Source organism: Dasypus novemcinctus, chromosome 5 (assembly GCF_030445035.2).
Source record: "Dasypus novemcinctus isolate mDasNov1 chromosome 5, mDasNov1.1.hap2, whole genome shotgun sequence".
NCBI classification, from domain to species: Eukaryota; Metazoa; Chordata; class Mammalia; order Cingulata; family Dasypodidae; genus Dasypus; species Dasypus novemcinctus.
Window position 1 is genome coordinate 67,525,201 of NC_080677.1, and position 20,231 is coordinate 67,545,431.

General features: G+C 35.7%; 1 pseudogene; it reads left to right on the top strand.

Annotated features, from left to right (window-relative positions):
- The first annotated feature begins 493 nt into the window (after positions 1-493).
- Positions 494-20,231, top strand: part of LOC101423122 (hydroxysteroid dehydrogenase-like protein 2) — a 51,040-nt pseudogene continuing 31,302 nt past the window's right edge.

Consider the following 20,231-nt stretch of genomic DNA (forward strand, 5'->3'; position numbering starts at 1 on the left):
ACATTTCATTCCTAAGCACTTAATATTTTTAAAATACCTGTCAAATAGATCATGTCTTTTGACCCTTTAACACTACTCAGATGGGTGCTGCAGTTAAAATGACAATCTTTCCTTATTTCAGGAGCTAAAACTGATAGGAACTTGCAAGATCATAGGGAATCTGGGGACAGCATCGGAACTAAATTCTCCATGTCTGGTCTCTCAGTCAAATAACTGCACTATGTTGCCTTCTCTCTTCTCTTGTCTGTAAGAAAGATAAACAACTGATTTTGCTATATTTAATCTCTTTCTTTGCTAGTACAATACTGACAAAATTGCATTCATAATGGAACTAAAATATGGAGCAAATATAGTGAAGTCTTTCTTGAAGAACAATCATATTTTGCTCTATTGGGGTTAAAGGGTATTGTATTAGTCAGGGTTCTCTAGGCACACAGAATCAGCAGGAGACACCTGTCAATAGTAAGAGATTTTATGAGTCTCTCACGTGACCATGGGGATGCACAAGTCCAAGTTCCGCAGGGAGGCTGCAAACCAGGGTTCCGATGAAAGTACAATGAAGGTCCTTGATGAGTTTCTAGGAGACGTTGGCTGTCCAAACATGAGCTGGGAAATTCTCTCTGAATGCTGAAATCACCTCCCCTTTTAAGGATTTCAACTGATTGGATAAAGCATCACTTATAGTTGATGGTAATCTCCCTGACTGATGTAGATGTAATCAGCTATCTATGCAGTAAAGTCACTGGTGACCAAAGTCCATAAATGTCCTTGTATTACAATTAGCCCAGTGCTTTGTTTGACCAAACAACTGTTCACAATTACCTGGCTGAGTTGACACATTAGCCTAACCATCACAGTTATTAAGTGACGATATTTTCATATGCAAGGCAAAATTATGGTCAGTACTCAATTTGGCCAAAGTGTTCAGTTTCTGAGCATCACCTGTAATTTGCATTTGATATTCTAATTCTAGGATGGAATAATTATAGCATATTATATACAATTAGGGTTGCATACTAACAATGTACAAACAGGAATGACATCAATTAAAGGTACACAGAGAAGTTGATGACACGTTTACAAAAAAAATCAAAGTCATTTACATCTGAGATAGAAGTGGTTTTAGTCTGAAGATGATGGCAGATTTAGGATTTGGGAAGGAGGTGTACAAAGTATATATATATATAATATCATACTTGGAATAGGAAGCTTAGTTTCTCACTTTGGCTCCATTTAACCAACCATGCAAGCTTATCATATTAATACAATACTTTGGTGTTTTCAGTAAAAGGGTGGAATGCCATCCTTTCTTAACTCACAAGGAAATTGTGGGAATGAAAATGCAGAACCTTTGGGGGGACTTTTAAAATATAGAAAGTACTATACACATAATAGAGGTAAAAGAGTTTAGGAGAAATTTAATGAAGGATAGGGCAGAGAAAAATTGTCGCCTTCCCTTTTATAGACTATAAAAGAAGATGGGAAACAAGGTTGTTTATAAAAGCTTAGAAAGTTATTTCTCCTGAGTTACATGGAGTTTCAGTTTAGAATATTTGGAAATCAGAATTTACCTTAGGGCCTCAGAGTCTAGAAAATCACTAGAATAAGGTATCTTGCTGTATTATCTTTTATGTGTATCATGTATTTTGTGACTTTAATGTTATTGTGTATCACCATTTTAGTAGTTTTGAAGCTGCCAACTTGTGACTACATTTACATAAATTTATTTTGGGTTTACTAGTGCTTGTTAAAAGAAGACACACTTTTAATGGTTTAGTCAATGAACAATAATTGAAAATGTTTATTGAGTATTGGCATGTTTTGGGTCAGAAAAAAATGTGTAGTTTAATAGAAAGTGATAGCTGCCTCAATTTAATTCGTTAGCCCTTCACTTAGAAAAACAAAGTTATGAATATGGCAGCACTGATCACAATATACATACCTGTGATAATGCCTAATAAAAGGATCTAAATTATGACAATTTTCGATGCTTATTCCCAGACTTATGAATAATCCTACTACACAAAAACAAATGTTTACAGTCTCAATTTGGTCCCCTCTGATCTTTTCAACTAACATATCTTCCATCTATCATTTATTTTCTTTCCCATGTCACTATCAATTTCCACTACTAATTTTATTTTGTACTTTTGCTTCTGTAATCTTATTTTCCATAGGAAAACTCCACATCCCTAACATCTTAATCAATATTTGTACCACTATCCCATTAAGCTGTTTACCTAACAACTGCCATCTTCATAATCATTATTAGGCTTTCCAATGAGCCCTAGGGTAACAATATTCCATTAAGATGTATTTTCTTATATCCTTGGGGTAGGCTAGTATACAGACCAAAAAGAAGAATCTGGGATCTGGCAGAAAAACACAGCCATGAAAAACATGGCCACGAAGACCCCACGAGATGGCTACTGGAAGAACCTTGTGAGAACCTCCATTCAGAATGGGAATTAGCCCAGGATTAAGGAAAAGTTCCAGATTTTCTCAAGGCGCTTTTATCATTGGACCATCCCAGGGGATTGATGGTTTGGGTAACCAATCAAAACAGCAAATAACTGGGATTCCTCCCCTGACCATTAGCAAAGGGGCGAGATAATTAAAGGTTTCAAAAGCAAATGTGGAAGCCAAATATGTCTTGTTTTCGCCCTTTCTCCCCCTTCCTGGATTAGGACACAAGTAGACCTGGGTATTTGTAATCTGTAATGGGGACTGGTATTCTGTAATGGGGACTTGTAGTATGCAAACCAGTCCTTTTTAGCCCTTTTTACCCCTTTTCCAATCTTTACCTGGGACCTGCAATCTGTTATTTTCTCCCATTTCTCTTCCCTCATTTTCTTAATAATCTACTGGCCCAACTGAATTGGCATGTACTTAAAATTCTTTTTTTTTTTGCAACATAGCCAAGAACCTAGAGGAAATATAGCAACATCCTCAAATATTTATATTGGCAATAATTTGACTCTTTTGCTCTAATTGAAATTTTTCTCTCTCATCCAGCTCTCTTCACTGTAGAGTGTTCTGTTTCCCCCTTTCTCCAATTCATTAGAATACTCTTCAGAAGCTGTGCTGATTATAGTCCTCTCTTCTGATATCAGCCAGCAATCATTTTTTGAAAGTACCTACAACAGCTTATCACCCGTCTCTTCACATCCTTGTGCCAGCTACAGATATTCAAAATATAATCCTTTCTCCTTGGTGACTTCATCAGCAAGGTCATAGATTCCATTGCTTGTCTTGATAAAATGCTTGGTAACTTCAATTTTAGCAGCATTTTCTTCTGCTACCTAATGTCAGACTTCCTCTATTAATTCCACGTACTTTGGTGCCATTTATACACCATTTAATTCACCCTCCATTAGAGATAGGTTATTTATTTATTTATTTTTTGCCATATTTGGAATTGATCCATCTCAATCAGCTTACATTTGCACAACAAAATCATTTATTAAATCTATTCTGCACCTTCTTTGTGATTTCTCATCCTTGGTCTCTTAATTAGCTTGGTCACCACAACAATTGAATGATTGCTTGTTTAATTGTTGCAGCTGATAATTTTTAATTGATTGTTACTTTTGAGGACTATAGCTAGGTTACAAGAGTGGGAGGAATTTGATAACAGAAACAAAGGTTAGCAATCATGATGACTTCCTTAGGGAATTTAGTTCAGTAATTCTAGAAAATCAGTTGCATTGCTTATTATCCAGCACAGTACAGGACAAAAGAACAGCCAGCCACTTGGAGCTGGTTTAACCAATGAGCCTAAAGCCAGCAAAATGTGAATGGAGAGTAGAATAGGGGGTCCAGAAGTTTCAAGGTGGGATTAGAGAGATAACCAGGTCTATAGTCTGGCTGGTTTCCAAAAAAGAATGTCATAGTTGAGGACAGATAGCATGTCACTGAAATTAGATGTTGGAATATTACCCTGAAAGATCTGTCAGGAAGTCACACCTCCATGATCAACAGCATAGATTATGAATACTAACTATAGCAGAGTTGAGAGGGGATCTGAAAAATAGAAGTAGCCTCAAGGTTCTTTATCCTCTACCATTAAGAAAACATTGAAGAATCTGATATACTCTGAGGTCATCTTGATGAAAATCGGGAAAAGGAGGGGACTTTTATGGTAGTTTAAGGCTTTTATAAGGACCCTAGAAAATTCTGCTCTTAATGATAATCCATTCCTGTGAGTGTGAACCTATTTTTGGTAGGAACTTTTTATTAGATTACTTTAGTTAAGGACCTTTTAAAAAATTAGAAATGTGAGTTTACAAAATAATCATGCATACTGTACAGGATTCCCATATATCACCTCACCACCAAACCTCATGCAGTTGTGGAACATTTATTACAAATGATGAAAGAACATCATTAAAATAAAAACAATGGCAGCAGAGGAATACTGGTATGGGATGTTATTGACAGGTGATATATGGTTGACAGGGAGTTATACAGGGCATGTGTCCAGGGAGCATGGAAATGTTTGGATATACTCATAGAGGAAACAATTAAAAACAACAGCTGGGGGGGTACTGGGTTACTGGCGGGGGGGTGGGGGTGGGCTCTGTCGTGGTCCCTAGGGGAGCAGCGGCAGTTCCCCAGGTGCAACGGTAAGGACCAGGAAGGAATTTGAGTTCAAAAGTGAGCCCCTGTTACTAATGACTATGCTTGTGAGCCTATACACCTGAAATAAGAACAAGGCCGAGAGCAGCACTGTGCCTAGGAGTTCCCTCCTGACAGCCTCCGTGTTACTCAAATGTGGCCAGTCTCAAAGCCAAACTCAGCATGTAAATGCAATGCCTTCCCCCCAGTGTGGGAAATGACACCTGGGGATGAGCTTCCCTGGCACTGAGGGATCACTACCAAGTACCAGCTGATGATGTAACTAGAAAACGACCTTGAATTAAAGGTTCAACATGGACCAGCAGAATATCCCTGTCTACATATAATAACAGGAGTTAAAAATGCTGTTAGACCTAAAGTAAGGGGGAAATGGAAAGGACAAATGAGTTCATATGGCTATGAGTCTCTAAAAAAGAGTCTGGAGGTTGTCAGGAGGAGTGCCCTTATGCACACCTGAGCAGAGTCCCAGAGACAGATAAAGTAGATACAACCCCAGGTATTGGTTCTTTTGAGGGCTAAAGAGACCCACAGGTTCTATGGTCATGGCAGAGGGAGTTCACTGCCATGTCGGTTGGCCCTTCTTTGGAGCTGGCGTTTCTGCGTGATAGAACTGGACTCAGATGTGATCTCTTTTCACAAGCCTTTCATGCTGCTTTACTGGAATTGTAGTTGGTGCTGGGGTTTAAGATATATCTAGGGGATTTGAATCTCTGGACTGACAATATGATAGCCAGGCCCTGAGACTCAACAGACTTCAGCTCCTACACTCTGATTTATTGGACTTACCCCACTCAGCTAACATGGAGTTGAAGAATGTCAACCACCACACCATGGAGCCTAGAGTGCCTACAACTGAAAGCAGGAGGATTGCATCCAGTATCCATGTGGAATCTAAACCCTCTCTGGACATAGCTGTGGAATGGCACAACCAAGCCAAGGTCCACAGAAAGGAGGAATACAGTAAGGATTAGAGTGGCCTTAATGATATCCTACTCATGAACTATTGTGTTTAGTAATCGAGAAAATGTGGCATTGGTGTGGAAAAAGTGGCCATGGTGGCTGCTGGGTGCGGGGAATGGGAGGAAGAGATGAGATGTGGAGGCATTTTCAGGACTTGGAGTTTTCCTGGGTGGTGCTCCAGGGACAATTGCCAGACATTGTATGTCCTCCCATGGCCCACTGGATGGAATGTGGGAGAATGTGGGCTATGGTATGGACCACAGGACATGGGGTGCAGCGATGCCCAGAGATGTACTCACCAGATGCAATGGATGTGTCATGATGATGGGGGAGAGTGTTACTGTGGGGGGAGTGGTGGGGTGGGATGGTGGGGGTGAATGCGGACCTCATATTTTTTGAATGCAATATTTTTTAAAAAATGAATAAATTGAGTAGAAGAGAGCATAACCTGATGATGCCTTAATTTGTACACTTTCCTCAGCATCAGAACTGTAACCTTGCAAACTAATAAACCCCCATTTTAAAAGCCAACCCATTTCTATTATATTGCTTTTGGCAGCTTTTAGCAAACTAAAACAATATTTGAAAGGCAGAATATTGATCTGAAAATGACTAAGTCATGGAAAATTTGTTTTTATGTTTGTGGAGACTATAACATCATTGTGGAGTGAGTTGCTAGAATGGTATGTCATGGGAATAAAGGTTCAAGGCACAAGAGAAACTCTCAGCAAATGATTCCTTTATTACTTGCAAAGTATAAAGAGTTTAGAAAGGGCAAATAATTTCTTTGTCACACAGTGCAAAGAATTCAAAAGCACAGGAAGAAATCCCATCACACTCAGTCTCCCATGGTAGCCAAAAACTACTTCAGGTCGGGGTTGTTGGATGACTGCGCCACATGTCCCACTTCATGTCAGAGAAGAGAGACCAAACCATACTGTTTGAGTATGGTTCTTATCTACCTTGGAGAAGAGGAGCCCCTGCCACTGAGTGTTCTATTCTAGTAAGCATCTGGGTCTGCTTCTTCCTGGTTTCTAGGTTTAATGTTCGACCAGGTCTTTTCATTAGATTTAGCATCTCTTCCAGGTTGTGGAATGGCACACAATAGAAAAGAAGGTGGGAGTAGCAGAAGGCCTGGGGCAGAGAATGGCCACTTAGCATGTGTTTGGGATTTACACAGAGGAGATGGGGATAAATGAGGTGTCTATGATTTCCTTAACCATCATAAAATGACAGATTAAATTGTATCTTCTTTATTCCCACAAACCAGCAAGATGGAAAGTTGTGAGTAAATACGGATCTTTTATAGAAAACAAAAATGCCAAACTTTCTATGCATAATATTGTAAATTTGGAACTCTGCTATGAAGATAATTTTTCCCTTTAGCACATAAGTATCTCTCTACTATGTTGGCATCAGTTACATTGAGTAAAAAATAACAAACATTTTCTCAGACATGGAAGTATTTACAAAATCCAATGAGCATTGATTTTCAAAGTTATCAACTACCTGACATTTTTTCTCAATAGTTGACATCTCTTCTGAGTAACAGCTCATTTGGAATGACCTCTAAAGACATTTTATAAGTGATTAAGAAACATATTTAGGTTCCTCTGTGGCCATACCTTGAATCTTTCATAACGTCATCTCTTTTAGCATAACTATCTATATACAAGCGATGTTTCTGCAGCCATGCATATTTTTAGCTTTAAGGGAGAATCAGTGATAATCCATCTGTCAACTAGCACTCAGGAAAAAAAAAAAGTGCTGTTGGGAAGGTTGGGATTTGCAATGATGGTAAAATTTTATCAGTTGCAGCAGCAGCAACAACCACAACAGTGAACACTGGCCTCCCGTGATTATGGACTTAATCTGTCCCAGGCACAAAGCCAAACTGTGTATATGTAATCTTCACAGCACACAGGAGATAGAAATGATTAAACCCATTTCCTACATGAGAAAACTAGCAATAGACAGAAGAAGTACCTGTCCAAGGTCACACAGGTTATAGGTAGGCTAAGAAGCTAATTCAGGCTAATCTCAAAGCCTGTACTCTTGAGAATTTGGTTTCTAAATTTGCCATTAGAATCTTGAGGGACGCCTGAGTTTGATGAATATGTTTGAGGTCTAGGATGATGCCAGAAAAGTTTATGAGGCTGATGAAACTGTGGGTAGGCCAAAATCTGTTTTCGGGGGGATGTCCTCTGTTCCTGTATCCTTATCTTCAGAGCTTGTTTAACTGCAGGTAATATAAGCTAAGCATGCACAGAAAACACTGACTCTTGTCCCTCAGATGAATGATCTTTGAGATAGTAGGAACTGAGGTCACCTGTCTTGGACCAAAATAATAAGGATAGGGTACATCGAAAGCAAATAAAAATATGAGAGGTCCTTCAATAAAAAAGATCTGGTCTAAAATCTATTCTACCATGTATGGACAGTGCTGTAATTAACCAACTGAACTATGCCAAGTCAAACACCTTCATTTCTCTCCACACCTCCCATTCCCATAAAATCTTCCTTAGCACTCACATCAGGGAGACAAATTTGAGCCTTGACTTCTGTCTCCATGCAGTCGACCTTGCATTAAAGCAGGAAACTTTTTTGCTCCACAGACCCCTTTGTCAGTCAGGTGAAAACCACAGACCCCTTCTAAGAATATAGTGGCAGATAATTTTATGACACCCAAAATTGGTATGTCTTCAAATTAAATTTTAGGATTATTCAAAATTACATTTTACAACTTTCCCATAATTTCAATACCCGATAAGCTAACACAGTTCAACATCAGTTCAAATGATCATTTTGGGGAAACAATTAGAAATTCAAGTTTTCCCACAACGTCATAAAACCCATCTCCACCATCCTTACTAACATTTTTGCAGGCAGTTATCCACTGTACTCAGAATATGCAACATCAAAATGAAAATCATAGTAAGTCCACACTATACTGTGTTTTATTTAGTAAATATATCACACTGCAGCAACATGTCCCCACAAGAACAATGGTTTTTTAAAATTTTCAATTCGGGCTCACGGACCCTGAAATCCTAGTTGAGGATCCCTGCATTAAAGCACTTTCTTTTCTTAAAACCCCAATGTCACAATATTGGCCTCTGTGTGCATTGGGCAGTAACACTTGCTCAGTAACACTGATACAAACAAATCACTTTTTATGCTGGATTATCTTTTGAAAAATTCTTAAACAATCAATTACCTTAATTTTTCAAAGAAATACCGAATGTTCCAGAAAGAAATGCTATGGCTCTGTACCTTGAGGACAGTTAATGCCTTCTAGCTTGAAATGACGTACAAGTTTTATAATTTGTCTTTTAAAAGCCAAATCAAAACGTCACAAAAGTTGGCATTCATAGTTTAATGACAAAGACAGAAAAGGAATATAAAATATAACAAAACAAAGTAATTTGGAATTTGAAAAGGATACGGGAGGAAGTGATTAGAAGAGCCATTCTGCATTTTATTTATTGATATTGTAATTATATATAATATACACAACGATTTCATAAATAAAGCTTCCATAATTTTATTATAAAATGAGAAAATGCAAATTGATTATGCAAATGATTGTTGGATGAGGAAAACTAGTTTGAAGAATTACCTAAGTAATGCTTACACATGCTTAAAAAAGCAGCATCATTTTTAATGGAAAACTAAGTTCCCTGCTCCATCCCATTTCTAATTCCATATTTTCAAAAATAATTGCTTATATTACTAATTTTGAATCATTATTTTCCCTATTATGATAAATATTTATAAAAAATTCCCAACATCCTCATGTATCTTCCAAGTTTAATTCCATCACTAATTTTGGTTAAATCAAAATATATTTACTTTGAAATGAAAATAAATATTTTTCTCTGACAACTCAGAAAGAGTAATATTACTATTATTTAAATGTATACTTTTTTCTCCTAGTTGTATTTGCTTCTCTCTTTTATGTTGCATTACCTGCCTTAAATTGTTCTAAAAACTGAAAGAGGCTATAAATTTCCTGAGTACTCTGTTTTACTTACCAAAAACTTCTTTTCTGGAAATTGAATTCTACTGTATCAATCTGGACTGATTGACATCTTTATGTCTGCTACTCAAAGAGACTGGAATTGTGATTTCATTTCTCTTGTGACTTCCTCTGTTGTGGTTATTTCCCTCTTCTGCTCTCTTCTGCTAGGCATATCCTCAAGTAACTTCCTAAATTAGGAAGATATCCAATTTGTTGCATTCCTAAAAATACCTTTTTTCTAGCTTACATTTAATTGAAGGTATTGCACATTGTACACCTGGTCAAAATAGTATCAGAATTTAGCAAATCTTGTTCCACTGTTGTTTTCATATTGTAAGGACAAATAGAAAATTAAAAAGAAGAAAGGCTTCTCTTTGTTGAACATAAGGGAAGAAATCTTCTCCTCCCTACCAACTTTCTCAGTATTTATTTTAGAAAACCCATATTTGTAAGTTCTTTCATTATCCTTTTGAAATGTATGTAAATTTGAAATGAAAGGTTATAAAAGCCTCTCTTAAATTTCACCACTCAAGATCTCCAAAAGGAAGACGTTTATTTAAAATGTAATCAAGCATGATATCTTCCAGTTTTCTGGGATGAGATATGTATTACTTTAGGAAGAGGGATTCCTATCTTCAAACTGTAAACTTACCTCCAGTCCTAAAGGTAGGAAAAATATCTTGAGAAGGTATATGTAATGGGTTGCACTGCATAGCCACATAAAATGGGTGAGTTTTCTTTCTGTTTTAACAATCTCTCTGCAAATTGCTTGTGATGCATCATCTTCTGGTTAAATATTTATTAATAATAAAGTTGTTTTTATTTGTCTTCTTCTTTTGTTGAGAGTTTTTCTGGTTTGAGAGATTTTTTTTTTTTTTAGGGGAACCAGGGATTGAACCCAGGACCTTGTACAGGGGAAGCACCTGCACAACAACGAGCTATATCTGCCTCCTAATGAGAATTGTTTTTTGTTTGTTTGCTTGTTTGTCTTGTTTTTAAGAGGTACCAGGGCTCAACCCCAGGACCTCATACATGGGAAGCAGGTACTTAACCACTTTGGCTACATCTGCTCTCTGAAGATTTTGTTTTTAATTATGTTTTCCCACAATATTTAGTGTTGTAGGGTTAGAATTCTGATGTCAATTCAACTCTCATTCCTTTCCAGGTAACTATTTCCTTCCTTCACACAAAATCCCTTCTTATCAAAGAAAAAAAAATTTCAGAATCTAATTTTGATCTGCAATTTCAAAATAATTTTTCAATGTGTTAGTATTTCTAAAAAAATTTTTTTCTTGGGCTTTGGGATACCCTTTCAATATGAAGACACATTCTTTGATAGATTGATTTTCTATGCCTTTTATCTGTTCTCTTATATTTTCCATTTTTTCTCCATTTGTATTTTCTTGGACATATTGCTCATTTGCTCTTTCAATGAGCTTACAAATTTATTTTCAGTAATCATACTTTCATTTATTTTCACTACCGATGTCATCCCTTTCTCAGCCTGTCTGACTCTTTCTCTTTCTCTCTCATTTCTTTTCATTGGAATAGCATCCCACTTTGTGGATTTTAGGTCTTCTCAAATCTCCTTGAAGATTTTTATTTGAGAGAGATTTTATTTATGTATCTTGTCCTCTATATATCATTTATCAGGCTTTCTCAAATGTAGGACAAGGCCAACTTTATGTTCATAAGTAAGAATAAGATGAGAAGAATGATATGGAAGCACTGTGTACTTTGGTGGGACTTATTAATTGGGGATTCCGTGCCTCAGTGAGTGATTGGAGAGTGGGCTGGTTTTATACAGGGATGTGTAAAGGAACATCAGTATGTGAATATCCTTTATCCTGGGGCCATTCACTGTAATTCTCTTTGCCTGCATGTCAAAATTCAGTTTTCTGTATGTAAGTTTTGCAGCAGTGCTGTGATTGGTGTGGGGTCTAATGTTCCAAATACTGTTCGATTAATATCCATGTTTTCTGTCCTGTCTCGCATTTGCCCTAATTGTTCCTGGCATTTCTGAATTCTCATCTCCTCAGAAATTACCCATGGCAGATTGCCTCACTTCTGGGCACAATCCTGCTCTATAAAAACTGCCCTTAATCTTTGGTTAATACTCATTAATCTATATTCTGGGTCTTAGAATTGTGGTGAAATTTTTTTCCAGCAGACACCTCTCATGTATTTTTATTATTGTGAAACTATATCCTTTTAATCTCTTTACTTTAATTTTAATCTTGTTTCAGAAAAAGGAAAAAGAAATATATGTGATCAAGCTATCTTTTTGAACCATAATTCTCAACCTTACAGTTTTAGAAATTAGCACAAAACTTTGGAACAGAAAGAGTGCATAACTTATGACATTTCAGGTCTTTCATTATGAGTGTTCCAAATTTATTTTTCTTTATCTAAGTAGACTTGAAATTCTCAGGGAAATGTCAAACTGCACAATTATTACCTGAATATGACTGACACTGAGTAAAAGAGATTTCTTTATTTTTTAAATTATTTTTCAAGATTGTATATGTATATTTCTTTTCATCCTTGGGATACCCAGGGCTTTAGATTCTTTTGAGACTGCTAAGAATAAAATACTTTAGAATTGGAAGGAGCCTCTATAACTGTCTAGCTCTAGCATCTCACATTAGGGAAGGAATGGCAGCTGTCATAGAGGATGACTACCCCAAACCACAAAGCTTCAGAGATAGTTCCAAAACTTCTTCTTACTTCTAATTACATTTCCTTCTATTCTCTAAAAATTAATTTTATATGTAAATGAAAGTTGCCCAGTTTTATTACAGTTGAATTTATTAATGAAAGTCTAATTCATCTTCTAGTCAGCAGTTTAATAAATAACAAATGAATCAGCTTTTAATTATCTCCCTCTTTAATTATGAAATGATTAAAAAGAAGTGCAAATGTTAGTGTATACATTGATTAATTAAAGAAATAAGTATTATGAATCTACTGTGAAGTAGGTGCTTTGCTGTGACATATAATGGCAAACTCTGATTTCTGGCCTATAAGAAGTGTTCTAAAATGTTACCAAGCTATGATAAATGCATATCTTTGGCACTAATGGGCATTATGGTGGAAACAGTTCATTCTACAAGAGACTTAATATTGGAGATGAACTTTAATTTATTAACTAAAGATATATGTGTATTTCTAAGGAAGAGAAATTTAAAAAGCATAGTTTTTTAGAGGACTTCTGGGAAAGATGGTCAAGTAGGGAGCTCTAGGACAACTATTAAATAGGCAGAAACTGTCTGAAAAAACTATATTGTAAGTGACATTTACTTGCAAAAATAGTGCTGATTAGTTCAAATGGCTACTGGAAACTCAAAACAAATGGGAAAACCCTTATTTTAAAAACCACATTCAATAGAAAGGATCATGAAACAGTTGTCTAGTAGGAGTAATTATTACCTCAAGAAAGGAAAAGTCACACAATATTTGAAAACTTAATAAAACCAGCATGTAAAATCATAATGAGTAAAGTTCTAGGACAAGTTACCATATGCAAAATTTTAAAAAGACTTTCTCCTAAAACAGCATGAAAAACAACATGATTCTGAAGACATTTTGTATAATAAATTGAAAAACAATTTCTTTTTTAAACAGTTTCTTTATCCAGGACAATGAGTAAACATATTCTGCCAAATAAATGTCATGCTCTAGCATTTTCAAAATTTATAAATGGTGGTGAGATTAAAATGGAAAAAATTTCATGAGACAAGCCAAGGTCAAGATACACTTATATTTTTGTCCTCACACCTGGAAACTAAGGTCTGTCTTAGAGGGACTATGTTGGTATCTGCACTTATGGTACCCCACCAACGGTTTGCTTCAAGAGAGGTTTCTTGGTAAATAAAAATAAATAAATAAATAAAAAGAAAGAAACAAAAAGAAATAAGAAAAATGAAAGAAAGAGGAAAAAGGAATGTAAGGAAAATCGTGACATTGTCATGATGTACTGCTTTCTTAACAGAGAGATGCTGAAGGTAATAATTTTTGATGATAAAATGATAAAATGAAAAAGGAAGTTCTGGATACTGCTACAAAAATGGCTATTTTATTAACCAAAGAGAACTTGAGAATGTTAAATAATTGTGTGAAAATGTGGGCAAAGAGGACTTGAGTCTTCTGCTAAATAAAGAAGTCTGATGGCTTAGCAGAGGAAGTCTTTACAGCAGGATGTTTTAGCTGAAAGGTAATTGCAAAAATACTTTTTAAAAAATGGTACACCAAATTTCACTTACTTCTTTGAAGATAAAGAATAGATTCAAACACTAGTCTACATGAGAGACAGTTTTCACCATATAAACTAATTGAAAAAGTCTCTGCAAGGCCCTGGAGAAAATGTTTTGACTTTAAATGACAAGATGCTTGGATTTAAAAGGAATCTAAATCTTTAGGAAAGTCATGTTGGGGAAAGAAAAAAAAAAAGGAAAGAAATCTTGAAAAATTTCCACTTCTATCTGGGCTTGAGAATGAGAAAAGAATTCACCAAGCTTTAAGTGTTATTGAAAACTACCTGGAAGAACTGCAGAACAAAATTGAACAACATTTACTACCCTTGTCAGGATGGGTGAATGTGACACTTTTTCTAAACCTTATGCTCAGCCAAAGAACCTGACTTTGAGAGAAGAACCAAGTGAGCTGTTGTGTGATTCACTCAAGCTGAAATTTACTGCTCTGCCTTAAGCAAATTCCTACCATCTGTGCCAGAAGAATATCCAGCCACTCTAATGAAATTTTGCTATCATTTTCAACTTCTTAGATTGTAAACTGTTTGTTTAATAAACATCTTGAACAAAAGCAGAATTGATCTAATTTAATTGAAAATAAATCCCTTTATATTTACTTCAGTTTGACTTAGAATTGAGTATTTTCTGAAGCAAAATCCAAGAAGTTTCACATTAAACAATTATGTCTTCACTTTAAGTATTAAAAAAACACTATTTATGCATACATAGGCTTATAACAGTGATTAAGGAAACAACATCTTTATGTGATAATTCTTGTAATTGCTATGCTTACATATTAGCCATTATTTTACCACCCAATAGGACCATGTATTTTTTAAAGTCTTATATGAATTTGTCAAGTACTAATTTGTATTCATATAGTCTTATATTATGGATTAATAAATTTGCTACTCAAAACTGCCAATAACATCCATGGAAATAAAGTTACAACATTTATATAAACAAAATATATTTAACCTATCTTTAAAATTTAAATATCATTTTATCTTAACAGTCATTTAACAGAAAATTATTATTTGTCTTATAAGTCTTTAAAATTTATGAAAAGAAAGAGATTAATTCCTCTTTTCCTGTCTCTTCTCTTCTCTTCTTTTTTTTTAATTCTCTTTTTTTTTATTGATTCTGTAAAAATATTACATTAAAAAAATATGAGGTCCCTTTCTTCTCTTTTCATTTTCTTTTCCAATAAAGTTTGCCTTTAGTTTAAAAAGGAGGCAACAGTATGGAACAAGTTGCTATAATGGTCCAACATGAGAACATAGATTCAAGGCACAGCAGAAAGTTTCAGCAAATGATCTCTTTATTACTTGCACAGAATAAAGAGTCCAGAAAGGGCAGAAATTCTCCTTGTCACTTACAAAGCAGAGTCCAAAATAACAGGGGAAGAAACACCATCACGGCCAGTCTTCTAGGGTGGTGGAAACTGCTCCAGGTTGGGGTGCATAGATGGCAGCTCCACGTGTATCACTTTGTGCTGGAGAAAATAGACAAATCTATACTGTTTGAAGGTGTTTTTTATCTGCCTTGGTTGGGGGGGGTGGCACTGCCCACTGAGAATTTCTGTTCTGATAAGCTTCTGGAGCTGCTTGTTCCTAGTTTCTGGGTTCAAGATGTGGCTGGCCTCTTTATTAGACTTAACATCTCCCCCAGGTTGTGGAATGGCCTGCAATAGAAAAGGAGGTAGAGGTAGGGGAGGGCCAGAGGATTACTGTTTCATTTCCTGATTTCCCCCAGAGAAGGAGGTAGAGGTAGTCTGAGTATTGGCCACTTAACAGGTGTCTATGACTTCCCTAACAGCATGGAAGTTCCCGTAAGCAAACCTTGAACCTTATATCTACTTCATTATTATTTGTATAATAATAAATTATTAGGCCTACTTGAATTATGTTTTAAAAAATCATGTAGGGGAATTTTTAAATGGAAAAACTAAAATTTTCTCTACCTGACTTAGTGATTTGCTTTAAAATAGGTATCTACATGGGGAGGGGGAACTGCACAAAGAGAGTAGCTAAAGCATTGCCTAAAATAAACTCATGAAAAGAAAAATATCATTCTGTACTTAACAGAGCACTGGAAATTATTGTAATATTGTATCTATGACTTATTGATCCCATTAAAATAGAGCATTGTGGGTATAATAATTTTATGTAGATCTAAAAATTATTTCAAGGGTTCCCCAGAATATCATTCTTTCTTATAGATTTAGCTATAGATGATGATATAGATGTTGATGATAGATAGATAGATAGATAGATAGATAGATAGATAGATAAAGATGGAGATAGTTCTCTTCTAGTATTATACCCCATGACCCCTAAAATACTCCAGAGTATGCTTCCTAAAAGCAAGGACACTCTCTCCTACATTATCTCCATACAACCCTTCCAATTAAGAATTGAACATTGATACAAGGCTATCTTTCAATCCATAAACCTTGCTTTAATGTTTCCAACTATCCCATCTTTTTATCTTTTGTATTTATGATTCGGGACCCTCTCCAGGAAAAAGTGCTGAATTTAATTTTTTAAAAACAATTTTATTGAGATACACTCATCATAAAATCCATTTAAAGTATGTATTCAATGTTCTTAATTTTCGTGTGTCATCAATGTCCTTTGATTTGGAACAGTTGCATAATCTAGTCCTATGCTTATATCCATGATTTTTTGGAAAGATTATAGTTCTTCCGTTCTGTAAAATGACCCTCTACCTGGATTTGGAAGATGTTTCTTCATAACTAGACTCAAGGTTTGCACTTTTGATAGAGAAACCATATGAGTCCTAAAAGTGATCTTTTTTATTTTACAATGTAGTGCATCAAGAGGATTAGATTTTAACCTTGATCACATGGTCAAGTTAGGGTCTGTCAGATTTCTCCATAATAAAAATCACCAGTATACTATTCCTTAGCAAAACTTCAGTCATCATTATGATTTTCTAAATTATGATTATCTACCACTCCTTCTACATTTTTAGTAACTTCTTTATTAATGAAGAGCTATCCTTTCTCCCTTATTTATTTAGATCAGTATGAACACATGGCTTCCTATCTAATTAAATGGGATGTTGTCTGATACTTTCATTATTTATTTTCATGCTCAAATTGTCCTAGATTTTCCCTGTGGGAGAACTTTCAATTTGGCTCTTGTATCTTTTGAAATGTTTCTATCATTCCTTGAACATATCCTCACTATAAATGTATTTCAGACAAAAGTCCTACTTTCATTTAGTGGAAAATGGTATTTAGAAACCAAGAACATCACTAAGTGAATATTAGTGCATCTATACCAATCTATGTGTGTATGTGTGTGTGTATAAGGAATTCATACCCATACTTCCAATTTCAATACAAAACCTTAAAGTTCTATGTCGCCTTCTCACTTTGATGTTTGCAAATCACAACTCAATAGGCAAATAATTGTAAAGCCAGTTATTCTCAATATTTTGATTTGTTTGCTCAATAAATAAAATTACTTGCTCAGTGTAACCTAACTCCTAATCACTATGACTGCATCTTCTGCCTGACCTTTTACCACCTCACTGCACTGGCTGCCAGGACATACAGAGCTTTTTCTTTGTAGGTCTCGTGTCCCATGACTGCCATATGTTTTTGTCACTGGTGCATATAGCATACCTTCTCAATGTACAGTCTCATTGGGTGAACCTTCTAGGTTTGCAACTGCCAGCTAGGTATCCAGGAGGCACGTCCTCTGCTTCCTAGAACATAGATGATTCAGATTAGGAGAAGAAAGAAAGAGAAGGGAAAGAAAAAATGGAGGATAGAAGGGAAGAGAAAGGAAGAAAGGAAGACTTCTAAGATCTTTCTGTGGACGTGTATGTCTTATCTTTTGAGTAAATAGGAATAAAATTGCTGTGTCATAGAGTAAGTAATGTTTAGCTTTATTTAATAAATGCAATTTTTGATAATTACTGTTACCATTTTTAATAAAATTTTATTGAAGTGTATCATTCATACATGAACATACATAAACAATAAATATATAGTAAATTTGTGAACTTAAAAAAAAGTGAATCATCATACAAGGTTCCCATACATCTCCTGATTGCTAGCACCTTGCATTGTTTTGAAACATTTGTTACAAACTATGAAATAACATTGTCAAAATATTACTACTAACTATAACCCATGTCCTACATTTGGTGTATTTTTCCCACAACCCATCCAATTATTAACATCCTATATTTGTATTATATATTTGTTATTGTTCAGGAGAAAACATTCTCATATCTGTCCTATTAACCACAGTCCATTATCCATCACTGGATTCCCTGTGTTTTATGGTCCCATGCTTTGCACAATCCATTTGAAGTGTACCTTTAATGGCTCACATTTTCATCACAGAGCTATGCTGTCATCACCTCAGGCAATATTAGATAGTTTTCATTACTCCAAAAGGAAAAATCCCATATACCTTCAAATCCCCTATTGTTGTCCCTTAGTATTGAAATAATATAGTCTTGCCACTGATGCAAAATATTACAATATTACTGTTAAGTATCATCCATAAGTGACATTAGTTGTAATTTTCCCATGTATTACCATGTTCTTAGCACTTTGTAAAAGAAGAGCATTCTTGTAGCATACTATCAACCACAATCTTCACTGACCACTAATATCACTGTTATACATTTCCTAGATTATTCTCTAGTTTCTATCAATTGACAATCACATCAACAGACTACCTTTCAGCCACAATCACATTAATAAATCAGCAGTGTTAATTATACTCATTATAATGTGTTACTCAAAATCTATTCATTTCCACACTTTTACAATAAAACTTATTCATAGTGCTACATATATTATCTTCTCTCATTCTCAACTCATATTTTATTCCCTAGTAAACTATACCATAGAGTTTATCTTCATGTGTTTACTCATTGTATTCAGTTTATATTGATGAGACCACATAATATTTATCCTTTTGTGACTGCCTCATTTCACTCAGTATAGTATTCTCTAGGCTCATTCATGTTGTTATATCATCCTGATTTCACAGCTGAATAGTATTCCATTTGGTGTATATACCACATTTTGTTTAACCATTCATCAACTAATGGACACTTCGGCTGGTTCCGTATTTTAACAATTGTGAATAATAATTCTGCAATAAATATCAGTATGCAAATGACAGCTTGCATCATTGCTTTCAGTTTTGCTGAATATATTCCTAGTAATAGAATTGATGGATCATATAGAAGTTCTATATTCTGCTTCCTGAGGTACGCCAAACTGTCTTCCAAAGAGGCTGCACCATTCTACACTCCCACCAACAGTAAAGGAGTGTCCTGTTTCTCCACATCCTTTCTAGCTCTTGTAATTTTCTGTTATTTCAATAATGGTCATTCTATGAGGTATGAAATGGTATCTCACTATAGTTTTTTTCTGCATTTCCCTAATAACTAGTGATAGTGAGTATTTTTTCCATGTATTTTGGCCATTTGTATTTCATCTTCTGGGAAATGTCTATTCAAGTCTTTTGCCCATTTTTTAGAAAAGATTTATTTATTTATTTCTCTCCCCTTCCCCCCGCCCTGTCTGTTCTCTGTGTCTATTTGCTGTGTCTTCTTTGTCCGCTTCTGTTGTTGTCAGCGGCACAGGAATCTGTGTTTCTTTTTGTTGCGTCATCTGGTTGTGTCAGCTTTCCGTGTGTGTGGCACCATTCCTGGGTAGGCTGCACTTTCTCTTGCGCTGGGCGGCTCTCCTTACGGGGCGCACCCCTTGTGCGTGGGACTCCCCTACACAGGGGACACCCCTGCGTGGCAGGGCACTCCTTGCGCGCATCAGCAGTGAGCATGGGCCAGCTGCACACGGGTCAAGGAGGCCCAGGGTTTGAACCGTGGACCTCCCATGTGGTAGACGGATGCCCTAACCACTGGGCCAAGTCTGCTGCCCTTTTGCCCATTTTTAAATTGAGTTCTTTGTCTTTTTGTAATTGAGTTGTATGATGTCTTTATGTAACATGGATATCAAATCCTTATCAGATATGTGGCTTCCTAATATTTTCTCCGATTTAGGAGGTTGCCTTTTTACTTTCTTGAGAAAGTCTTTTGAAGAACAAAAGTGTTTAAATTTGAGGCAATCCCGTTTATCTATTTTTTCTTTCATTGCTCATGCTTTGGGTGTAAGGTTTAAGAAACTACTGCCTACTACAAGAACTTGAAGATGTTTGCCTTCTTCTACGAGTTTTATGATTGTAATTTTTATTTAGGTTGGTGATCCATTTCGAGTTAATTTTTGTAAAGAGTATGAGATAGGAGTCCTCTTTCTTTCTTTGGCTATGGATGTTCGGTTCTCCCAGCATCATTTGTTGAAAAGA